The sequence below is a fragment of the Carassius carassius genome, chromosome 23 (assembly GCF_963082965.1).
Source record: "Carassius carassius chromosome 23, fCarCar2.1, whole genome shotgun sequence".
Lineage (NCBI taxonomy): Eukaryota > Metazoa > Chordata > Actinopteri > Cypriniformes > Cyprinidae > Carassius > Carassius carassius.
This window is the reverse complement of record NC_081777.1, coordinates 10,636,879-10,649,178: the sequence shown is the minus strand read 5'-3', so window position 1 is coordinate 10,649,178 and position 12,300 is coordinate 10,636,879.

Genomic DNA, 12,300 nt, shown 5'->3' with positions numbered 1-12,300 from the left:
CTTAGCTATGCTTATAGACAAATGACAGCACTGCTGACATTCAGAACAACAACACTTGCTCATGTGATATTGCTTTATATATATATATATATATATATATATATATATGAATAAATAAATACATTTTCCAATTATTTTTTCTTTTCTTTTTCTTTTTTACTGCATAAAAGGGCCATATATATTTGCTAACAGGCTTAATAAATGAACCTCATTTGATCTCAAAATCATATATCTGTAATAACTAATAATGATATGTTAACCACTTCAGCTGTTATTTAGATTTTTTGAGAATTAGGCATATGCAATATTGGACCCACCGGTGGGTCCCCAGAGTTGATGTGGTTAATTTATGTTAATGATAATAATGTATTATGTTAATTTACTTTCCCTTAGAATGCTTGCCTGTCAATCATCATAATAATACTAAACCTAGATCCAAGATACCAAGAGTGCTTACAGGACCAATTCTGCTGCAGAATGTCCCAGCTCTATTAAGCACCTACAGTTAGCGACCTGAAGAGCTTTGTCATCGCTTATTTCCTGTCAGGGTTGTGGGATAATTTGACACTACCACACCAAGCCCACAAGGTACTTTCTGTGTGGTCACGCTTGTTAGTAAATCAATAGATACAAACATCAACTTTGACATCCTGTAACTCATGGAGCGACGCTCTAGGTGATGCGTCAAAAAGACCCTGCTGATATGCACATCAGATTTGCTTCCGCTAGCATACTGTCTATCTCACAAAGAGACCACAGAAACCTACTTATTGTCTCGGTATGAATGATTTTTTTGTACATCCTGATGTTTGGTAAATGCGGAGTTTCTCACAGAGCTGTCAAAATTCTGGCAAATTGGTGTATTTATGCAGAAACATATATACTAGCAACTAATATGGGAATCTTAAAGCTTATAGCATAATTTAACCTTTCCTGTTATTGGGTTGGGTTTTAAAAGAAACGGGGATAGTTTACCCAACAATGTAAATTGTGTCAGCATTTACTCATGTTATTCCAAATGACTTTTCTTCTGTGGAACACAGAAAAAAAGTGAAAAAATTATTATTATCATTATTTATTTATTTATTTATTTTACCTTACAGAAGTGTTGTGTATTTTGTTCAGTTTTCTGTATTCTGTCACTGTTGTGGCCACCTAGTTTTCAAGTTCGTTTTTATGCTTGTTAGTCCCCGCACCTGTTCCATTTCTCCCTGATTACTATCCTCTTGTATTTAAACCCACTATCTTGATCAACTGTCTAAGGCATGCCTTCCATCAAATGTTCCCAAAGGGAATGCAGAGAGGAAAGAAAAGTATATCACCCCAGAACCCTTCAAGGAGTATGACCAGGTGTGTGAATTGGCAACCATGTGCATCACCCAGGAAGTGTTAAAGGGTGTAAACGTTTAAACATATATACACAAACATGCACGCACACACACACTAACACACACACACACACACCAAACAACTGGTAGAGACCTCAAAACAGTCATTTACATCATGGATTATATGGAATTATTTATTTTGTATGCAAAACAAATTATTTTGCCCTGAAATTTATCTAGCTTTCAGCTTCACCTAAGCCAGTTCAGCTCAAAAAAACATTAAGTCAAGAAGTCATAAACAGAAAATTAACAAATGCAATCTTTACATCGAGCCTCGCATTCACAATGGGTACTACACATGACTTGAGATGTCTCAGTATTTTCTTTTTGCTGTCACATTAAACGCCCTACTCATATTTGTGCTAAATTATGACAGCAGTAAGTACGTAGATGTGAGAAGGTACACAATGAACATGGAATTAATGCCACACTCCTGGCAAGGCCTGAAGAAACCTAAGTGACTTTAGGCCTAGAAAAATGAAGAGGAATAGGAGGAGTTGATGGCTTGAGAGCTTTACTAAAGTGTTGCCAATGCTATGTTGAAAATGTAATTACAAAACACTACATCAAAGCTAAGGGGAGGATATATTTCAAGGAGCAGCATAGATCTACAAGTTACTCAATCAAAACTCATTTTCAGACATGCCTGACAGTCACTCCAACTGGAAATGAGCCAATCTTCCAACGTAAATGTTCCTATGATGCTGTTTTTTGCCAACTCATTCAGTGCTCTAATTCCTCAAACAGTACACTGAACTGCGGAAACAGTTCCAACTCTGACCAAAGACTAATAAGCTGGTGATATCCAAATGTGTGAACTGAGCACTTGAATCAAGGGGCGAAACAAATGTTTTTATGGTCTCTCATTATGTAAAAAGGTGCTGATGAAGACTAGTTTATTCACTTCATATGCTTTAGACACATGAAAACATCAACGTTTCACATCATTATTTATTTAATAATATAATTGCGTATACCTTATATCACTGCATGATTTCATAAATGAACAAGTTAACTGAATGTTTTATAGGGCAACACATCCAAATTTATGGTAAACTCAAGTGAGAAGACATTGTGGCAGTGACTTAGGAAGGAATAATTCATATATATATATATATATATATATATATATATATATATATATATATATATATATATATATATATATATATATATATATTAGGGCTGGTAATATAACACGTTTATTAGATTCATTAATTATGGAGAAAAATAACGCATTAAAATTATTAACGCATTTTACGCACTTGACCCGACCCAGACCTATCTGAATCATCTGCCATTTCATACAGTCGATTGAAGACTAATATTTAAATTTTGTCTCATATATACATCACATAGTTAAGAAATATCAAACGAGAAGTAGGCTAAGTGCAATATCACACAAGTGCAAATGTCATTCTCATCTTATACAACAGTTCATTATGAAGTTAATATTGTGTTATTTTAGACACAATGTTGTCTGTTTTGCTCAATTTTGCCAACCAAAATATAAAGACAAATCAGAACTGTTCATCCTAGAGCAGCGGCATTTAATTTCTTAATCCACGTTTTGAACGAATTTGGTGAACCATTTGGAACATTGAACCACAGGCTATAGTCACGTTGGATTTGAAGTGGAGCTGCACAGACCGATCGGTGTATGACATCAAAGTACCACGAGAGCGATTCTAAAGCTCTTGCGGTTCTTTGATGTCACATACCAATCAGTCTGATGGTGATGATCTGCTTCAAGTCGAACAAGCCTAATGATTCAATGAACCATTCATAAAGAACAATTTACTTCACTCCTAAATCAATCAGCCATTTGAACGAATCAAACGAATGAATAAATGACTCTTGAATGAATGATGACTTAATCATTAAGACATTTACCACCACCAACTGGCAGTTTTAGTTTATTATTTAGATTACAATTTCATTTAAAAAATAATTTAATCTTTTAATAATAATAGTAATAATAATACAATTAAGAAACTTAATTAGTAAAGTTATAGTTCACCCAACCGAAAATGACAATTCTGTCATTCATCATTTATTCACCTGGTCCAAAAGCGTAGACTATATGTAATAAATTTTATCAAACAAAATATTTCTTGATGAACCTACTTTTTGTAATCTCTGTTTGATGCTTTGCACAACAATGACTTTAAATTATCTTTTCAGAGTAATTTATCCAAATTTTGTAGTGCGATTAATTAGATTAATTAATCACCATATCATGTAATTAATTAGATTTAAAACAATTTTATCGTTTACCAGCCCTAATATACATATTGTGACGCGTGTCCCGAGCACTCATCAGCGTCACCCTGGAAACAGAGAGGAAACACCTGTGCACACTCAGCACGGGCTGGCTGGCTACAGCTGAAGCTCATCAGAGCATGGCTACAAAAGCCACCGCATGACACACACACTGGTGAGACATGGATGTCAACCCACATATGTCGGATGACCAAAGACGGAGTTGCAACACCTGATCTGTCAATTCTCCAATGTGTTCTCCCCCCTCCCTGGGCAGACCCACGTGCCCTAACATGATGTATGCACACCACAAGGAACGATCATCAGGCAGCTCCCCCTACCATGTCAAGGAGGCTCGGCAACACTCCATCGAGGAGGAGGTACAGGATATGCTGAAGATGGAGTGATAGAACCACCACATAGCCTGTGGTACAGCCCCATCATCATGGTACTGAAGTTGGATGGCACCCTCCACTTTTGCAATGACTTCCGCCGCCTCAACGAGGTCTCCGAGGTCTGGACGAGTTGCTGGATAACCTAGGGAGAGCCCGGTTCATCTCCACCCTAGACCTCACTAAGGGATACTGGCAAGTGCCATTGAAAGAGGAGGACAAGCCGAAAACTGCGTTCTCGACCCCCATTGGCCACTGGCAGTACAGGGTTATCCCCTTCAGCCTGTACGGGGCCCCGGCAACCTTCCAGTTCCAGAGGAACACTTAGAGCAGTTGCAGAGGGTGCTAATAGAGCTACGCCGGGCTGGACTGACCGCCAACCCCCGGAAATGTCATCTTGCCCTCTTTGAAGCTAAATACCTGGGCTTCCAGGTGGGTTGTGGCCTCATTAAACCCCAGGAGAAGAATGTGGCAGCGATCCTCTCTGCGCCGTGACCCACCTTCAAAACCCAGGTACAGGCCTTTTTGGGGTTGGAAGGCTACCATCGCTGTTTCATCCCTAACTTCTCCTCCCTAGCAGCTCCACTGACAGACCTGACCAGGAAGGGGCAGCCGGAGAAGACTCTTTGGGGAACCACCGAAGACGAAGCATTTCAGCTAATGTAGGTGGCACTCACCTCTGAGCCGGTCCTACGAGTCCCGGACTTCAACAGCCCCTTCCTGTTGCAGACAGACGCCTCCAACACCGGGTTGGGAGCTGTCCTCTCCCAGGTTCAGGACGGTGAGGAACACCCGGGGATCTACATCAACCAAAGCTGTTCCCTCGCAGAACAACGATACGCCGCCGTCGAGAGGGAGGCGCTTGCCATCAAGTGGGCAGGCTTGGAACTCAGGTACTATCTTCTTGGGAGAAAATTCACTCTTGTCACTGACCATGCTCCCCTGCAGTGTATGGCCCGGACTAAGGACACAAATCCAAGGGTGACTCGCTGGTTCCTGGCGGTACATGTTTTCTCATCGGTGAATGAAACATGAGATAATATGACAGCGTTTCATTCAATCCTCCACCAATGCTGTATCTCATTGTGTGGCAGGTTAGTCTCTGGTCTTGCTGAGCACTTTAATGTGTTTTAAAGGAGGCGTGACTTTCCAGAGTGATTATGCAGGAAGGGTAGAGATCTTGCTTTCAAAGCTAAGTCACTTAGAGCCCTGCACGGGCCTCAAATATAGGCCCTAGCCTGACTCATGTCTGACAGCTTATTAGAATATTTTTTATTTTTTTCCCCCATCTTCTCCCAAAAGAGCTTATATTACTGTAGAATTATATTAAAAAACATTGTGCTTTTATAAAATAAAGGAAACACAGGCCTAAAGGATGTGTTTTCTGGAGCTCTTCACAATGATGGACAGAAACTCAGTGAATACTTGCCTCACAGACTTGCTAAATATATCTACAGAAATTACTACTTTAAAAACTAAATAATTCAAATAAAAAAAAAAAACTCTTTTTACAGATTTTATAAAATATGTATGCAATGAGGAGATGGCGGGTCAAGATCGTCATCTTCATCTTCGCTACACAGACTCAGAAAACACTAATTTAGTAATAAATAATTAAAATATCTCCTTACTATTTCCCCCTAACACATCCATGGTGATTACTTTTGCTGGGCAAGTTCAAGGCATCATCTGCTCATTTCACTTTTAGTTTTTTCAGCCCAGCCAACTTATGTCTTTTAGCATCTTGTTTCCACATCTTACATTTGAAAGACTGAATGTTATTTCAGACTTTTATGTAATTTACAAGCAGCTTTAAAAACTCAAATTATCATCTTCAAATGGGACATGCAGAAGGCATTGCATTCGCTTGTAGTCTGTAAGAAAAAAAATAAAAAACTGCAGAAGCAAAAGGAAAAAACATAAAAATTAGCCCTGCTCTCAGACACTAGTTGTTATGCGGCTACTGCGTGGCTTTTCCTATGACCACAGGCAAAAGGAAGCGCCAGCCGGCTTGCTATCAACCCTGCATGCTGGCTATTCAAAAAGAGAGAGAGAAAAAAATGGTTCCTTTGGAAGAAACCGTCATGGAGAGAAAGACTGGCAATTAATGGTATCCAGAGCGAGTGTACGCCATCACCAGGGTCTGTCCAGGATTTTTTTTTTTTTTAGCAATGCCTGCATCTCTCATCTCTTTGAAAGGATCAGTTGGCGACAAAGCTGGGAAAGTCTTAAAACTAGTTACCAAAAGTAACTGTGTACTTTTGAAATGCATTACAGGTTTCCTCTATTGCTAAAACACTATAACTGATTCATTTGGCCCAATTTTCCAAAACATTTATACACTTCTCAAAACAAAGATATGTTTATTAAACATGTTCCTTTGCAGACACGTTTCAATTTGCGCAGTATTTTCTGCAAGACTCTACACAAAAATGCCATAATTTTGCACAGGTTTAACCATGTTCTCATTCAGAAAACACAAAAACACCACAAGATTAACTCAAGCATCAACAATGAACTCAAACAGCACACATTTATTCATGTGTGAACATTAGGGATACTCCACCCCAAAATGAAACTTTTGTCATTAATCACTTACCCCTATGTCGTTTCAAACCCACAAAAGCTTTGTTCGTCTTTGGAACACAATTTAAGATATTTTGGATTCTCAAATTCTATTATATATATTTTCTGTGTGATAGTCTTACCCCTAAAAACATAGTCATTAGTTCATGATAATGAAAGGACAAGGCTTATAAAGGCAGGATAATTGGGGAAACACAGGTGCATGGAATATCTAAATTTACAGGGACACAGAACACATGTGGAGGGAATACGTCTCAGGTTACGAATGTAACCATGGTTCCCTGAGTGGGGAACGAGACACTGCATCCTCTAGGGGGCGCTATGGGGAACACCTCGTTGTGACCCGTGTCTGAAGCATTACTTTGAAAAAACACCAACGAGTTGGCCGGCGACAGCCTCTGACATCACTACCGGCGTGACTATAAATAAGCGCCAGGAGAACACGTCATTCACTTCTTCGTCTGAAGCTTGTGTCCGAAGCATAGCAGGGAGCTAGAGGACGCAGTGTCTTGTTCCCTACTCAGGGAACCATAGTTACATTTGTAACCTGAGACGTTCCCTTTCAAGGGAACTTTGAACTGCGTCCTCTAGGGGGTGCTATGGGGAACAGTATACCCATGCTGAGGGGAGTGTAGGCCAGAATCATGGCAAACACTAAGTACTGTGAACTCTACCATTTCCATAGGAGTTGCCCCTGGGACATTTAGACGGCTTTCCATGACATTATCCCTTACGACCAAAGGCCTAAGCTATATATCCAGTTTTTATTTGCTAGGGCCTCGGCCCAGGGTAGAGCTAAATGCTTGGAATCAGGAAAGATTCCTTTAAAGGGATATGGCTAAGAACCCAGTATTTATACTAGGTCTTGCCTGTCACACAGGGGCTACCGCTTGTTCTCGCATAAGCTTGCTGAAGGAGCTGTCTCAACAGATCCCTAGTAGCAACACCCTGTTTAGATAGGTATCCGAGGATACATAAATGGAGTGGTGCCCAAGATGAACGGGGCTTTTACCAACTCAAGAACGGGCATGAAGCAACCGCGCAAAGCCCTCACCATAAAGGATTTTAGAAAGAACACAGAGCACTAGCGTGCAAACTTACCACAGTGTGGATTTTAGAATATATGCAAAGCCTTCACGTGCACACTTACCATAACATTGGTTTTGAAATACTGTTCTAAGGAGGGGCTCTCGTGGAACTCTGATTGAGCAGCAATTCGATCTGTGGAAATAATGCTGGAGCGCTCTGGGGAAAAAAAACAACAGAGGAGAACTCCGAATTCAGAGAAGCCCACTCATAGGCGACCCTTCCTGGAAAATGGGACTGCTGCTAAACTACCAGGAGAATCGCCCAGATAGCCCCTCACATTGAGGGAAGCGATGCTTTAAGTGTATAAACAAGGAACCAAGGTCTAACCATCTCGAAAAGGGAACGAAGTTGAGCACGTAACACTTACCGTACAGGATTTCAGAAAAGTGTGCAGAGTCTTGCATGCACACTTACCACTTACGTGGATTTTAGAAAGTACACAGAGCTTAGCATGTGTACTTAAAGGTTCGCAGAGGTGCTGAAACACACGGGAGAGGCAAGCTCAAATTTTGCAAACCATACCATTGCAAACTAACCAAACCATACACAGAAGACAGAATGTAATATCCTAATTATTATAATTTTTTTGGCATAAAATAAAAATCTATTATTTTGAACCATTACGTATTGTTGGCTATTGCTACAAATATACCCGTGTAACTTAATGCTGGTTTTGTGGTGCAGGGTAGGGATAGTCCTAATTTAACCTTTTGAGCGGTACGGTCCCACATATGGGATTCTTATTTCCATGCTCCTGGGAGTCTGGTCGCACATATGGGATTTAGAATGTTCGGTGACGTCGCATAACTGCCAAATTCAAACTGCGTTTTCGCGTGTTGGCTGGCGCGGAGTAAGAGAGAGACGTGCACTGAGCTTGTCATATTATCACAACTATGCAGTGTTATTAACCACATAATGCATATTTTAGGTTTCAGACATTTAAATACAAATAAATACTAGTAACACAATACATTTTGAGTTTGAAAAATACACGCATATGTCTATGAAAGCAACAATAATAATACACTCAAATTTAATTTGCAGATGTTTTTTTATTCATATCAGATACACATAGTGTAAGTAACTATAAAGTTCACTCTATTCTTCACCCTGGCCACTTATTACTTGTATTTCGGGAGAAACTGATGAATTCATGGCTGTAAATCTGACTGACAGGACTCACTGCAGTGTGCAGCGTGAACAAACATGGTGGCGCCTATCTCACATTACAGATCACGATCAAGATCATTTAGAAAGGTTTTCAAATGACAAAACACACTCATTTACATATATTTATGAATCAGAAAATCAGATTGTTCATGACATGGTATTCAAGTTTGTGAATATTTTAAATTAAAAAAAGGAAAAACTTAATAAAAGTGATCCATCTGCCATACAGTGTTATTGTAGATGCGGTGTGTTGCGTGACAAGCCTGGCGTGTCGCCATGGAAACAGTAAGGGGAACGTTCTAAAATAATGGTCATCTTAACAAAACGCACTCATGGGGGACCACTAGAATAATTTAAACTCACCACTAAAAAGGTTAAATAAGATGTGTTGCCCTCATGACTGGACCTACTGCATATCGACCATGACACATGCTGTTCATAATGTTACCACGTTCAAAACTCTGGCTTCCAGTTTCAGTATGGTTAGGGTTGGGGTAGGTGTAAGGGTGGGCTTTAGGAAATAAGACAAGCAGGGTTCTAATAAAGCAACATCGGTTTATGATTTTAACAAATATGCACGAGTATGTTGTTAGTGTTGTGTACTGTTTTATAATGTACTACAATAGAATGAGCTGCAGATAGTAAATGTCACTGTTTGTTTAAATAACATCTACAGCATTTACAGTTAGTGCAAATTGTGTCTATCAACTATTTACACTTTGTACAAGAAAAATACTTTGCAACTTTGACATGTCAGCAAACTCATATTCAGTGTTGTGCTAGTTACTAAGAAATAGTAACTAGTTACAGTTACTCGTTACTTCATTCAAAAAGTAACTCAATTACTTTGTTGATTACTTACACCAAAAAGTAATGCAATACTGTTAAAAGTAACTTTTTAGTTACTTTTTTTAAAGAACGTTCTTTAATGTTCCCATTAATGCCCTTTTATGCGTTATGGTCTATACAAACACAAAACTGACTTAAACAGAAAGTAATTTTTAAACACTATTTTGATTAAGTCAGACCAGCACAAACTGAATATTGTATATCACAAGGATTTCTGATATAAATGGCAAAACACCTGAATAATATATTCAGAATCAAAAACTAAAGTGGCTTCTGCATCATAAAAGCTGTTGTGTTGAGCCCTTAACAATGTTCCTTTCACAGCTTAAGTATGAAAACTATCAACAATGTACAACATAAAACAAAACATTTTGAAACAAATAAATGAAAGCAATCTCAATTATTCAGAATCATTACAGAATCATTATCTCGGATTTGTAAACTCAGGCTTTGTGGCTCCGCCCCCACCGGCAGATTAATTTCTCTTTATTAAACATTATTTTTTCTTAGTATCATATGAGACCATGATCAGCTTTTTTGCGTTTATTTTACATTAATCACCAATAGGACAAGACATGGCCGCCTGTGTTTTATAGCCTAAAATAAAAGCTAAAAAGAAGAAGAAAAATAGGTAAAAAGCAATACAAAACAAATAATGTGCCGGTTATGTTGTCATTTCTTTTCTAACTGAATGTAATATTATAATAGGCCTAATTATTTAATAATAACATTAACAGTGAAGCATACATCTGTCACAGTGTCTGGGTTGTGTTCCCTGGGTATCCACTAGATGTCCTCCTTCCCCACGGTGTCTGTCACTTCATTAACCACATTCCTCACGTCCCTGCCTAAATCATTGCATCCAGCTGTCACTGGTTATCAATCATTACACTCTGTCAATTCCCCATTAGCATTTGTCTCTCCCTGTGTATTTATACCCGGTCTGTCTTGGTATGTGTCACGGAGTCCTTGTTTATTCACGTCCGTCTCTTGTTGTGCTCTTGCCTTGTGTCCTTGTTTGTTTATGTTTGGTTTTGTTTGGTATCGACCCCTGCCTGGACTTTTATTCTTTGGATTGCCCCTTTAATAAAGACGTACTCGCATTTGGGTCTCTCATAGTGTCTCCTTGTATCCCGAACATGACAGAAGGACTCCGTCACACAAAGAACCAGCGGTATGTCTGCTTATGTCTCCTCCCCAGCCACAGAGCGGGAGAGGAATGGTTTTGAGGGAACTCGCCTGGTGGTTTTCCGGGGAACCAGGGGAGGTCGCCGAGGAGGGAGCGGTCGAGAGGAGGCTCAGCATCGCTCTCAACCATGGCCTCCCTTCAACCCGGGGCTCGTGTGGGATGGATCAGAGCCACCGTCTCACCATGGCGGACAGAGAGGGGAGAAGAAGCGCGCATCCGCCATGGTGGCGCCACTGCCCATGATGGCCGCTAGTCCAGCGCCACGAGGCAGGATGGACGCCAGCACAGCGCCACAGCACAAAGTGGTCACCAGTCCAGCGCCACGGTGCAAGATGGCCGCCAGCTCAGCGCCAACGCCCAAGATGGCTGCTGACACATTTTTGGATTATTTCTCCATGCTGTCAAAGATCCTAGAGATTCCCAAAACTGTTCATGTCACGGCTGCTGAGCCAGCGCCACAGCCAAAGATGGCCGCCAGGCCAGCGCCACAGCACCAGGTGGTCACCAGCCCAGCACCACAGCACAAGATGGCCGCTAACCCAGCGCCAATGCCCAGCGCCAAAGCACCAGGTGGTCGCCAGCCCAGCACCACAGCACAAGATGGCCGCTAACCCAGCGCCAATGCCCAAGATGGCCACTGGTCCAGAGCCACGGCCTAAGATGGCCGCCCGTCCAGAGTCATGGCCCAAGATGGCCGCCAATCTGGCACCATAGCACGAAATGGCCGCCAGCCCAGTACCACAGCAGGCCGCCAGCTCAGCGTCACGAAGCAAAAGATGGACATCAGCCCAGCACCGCAGCATGGGATGGTCACTGGCCCAGCGCTACAGCACACTATGGTCGCCAGCCCAGCACCACAGCACAAGATGGCCGCCTATCCAGAGTCATGGCCCAAGATGGCTGCTTGCCCAGCACCGCTGCACAGGATGACAGCCACAGCTGACCCCCCAGAGTCGAGTCAGGTTCCTATTGACCCTCCAGAGTCAAGTCAGGTGCTCGTGGACCCTCCAGAGTCGAGTCAGGTGCTCGTGGACCCTCCAGAGTCAGGGTTAGTCACCGATGACCCTCCAGAGTCAGGGCTAGTCACCGACAACCTTCCGGAGTCAGGGCTAGTCACCGATGACCTTCCAGAGTCAGGGTTAGTCACCGATGACCCTCCAGAGTCAGGGCTAGTCACCGACAACCTTCCGGAGTCAGGGCTAGTCACCGATGACCTTCCAGAGTCAGGGCTAGTCACCGATGACCCTCCAGCGTCAGGGCTAGTCACCGATGACCCTCCAGAGTCAGGGCTAGTCTCCGATGACATTCCAGAGTCAGGGCTAGTCACCGATGACCCTCCAGAGTCAGGGCTAGTCACCGATGACCTTCCAGAGTC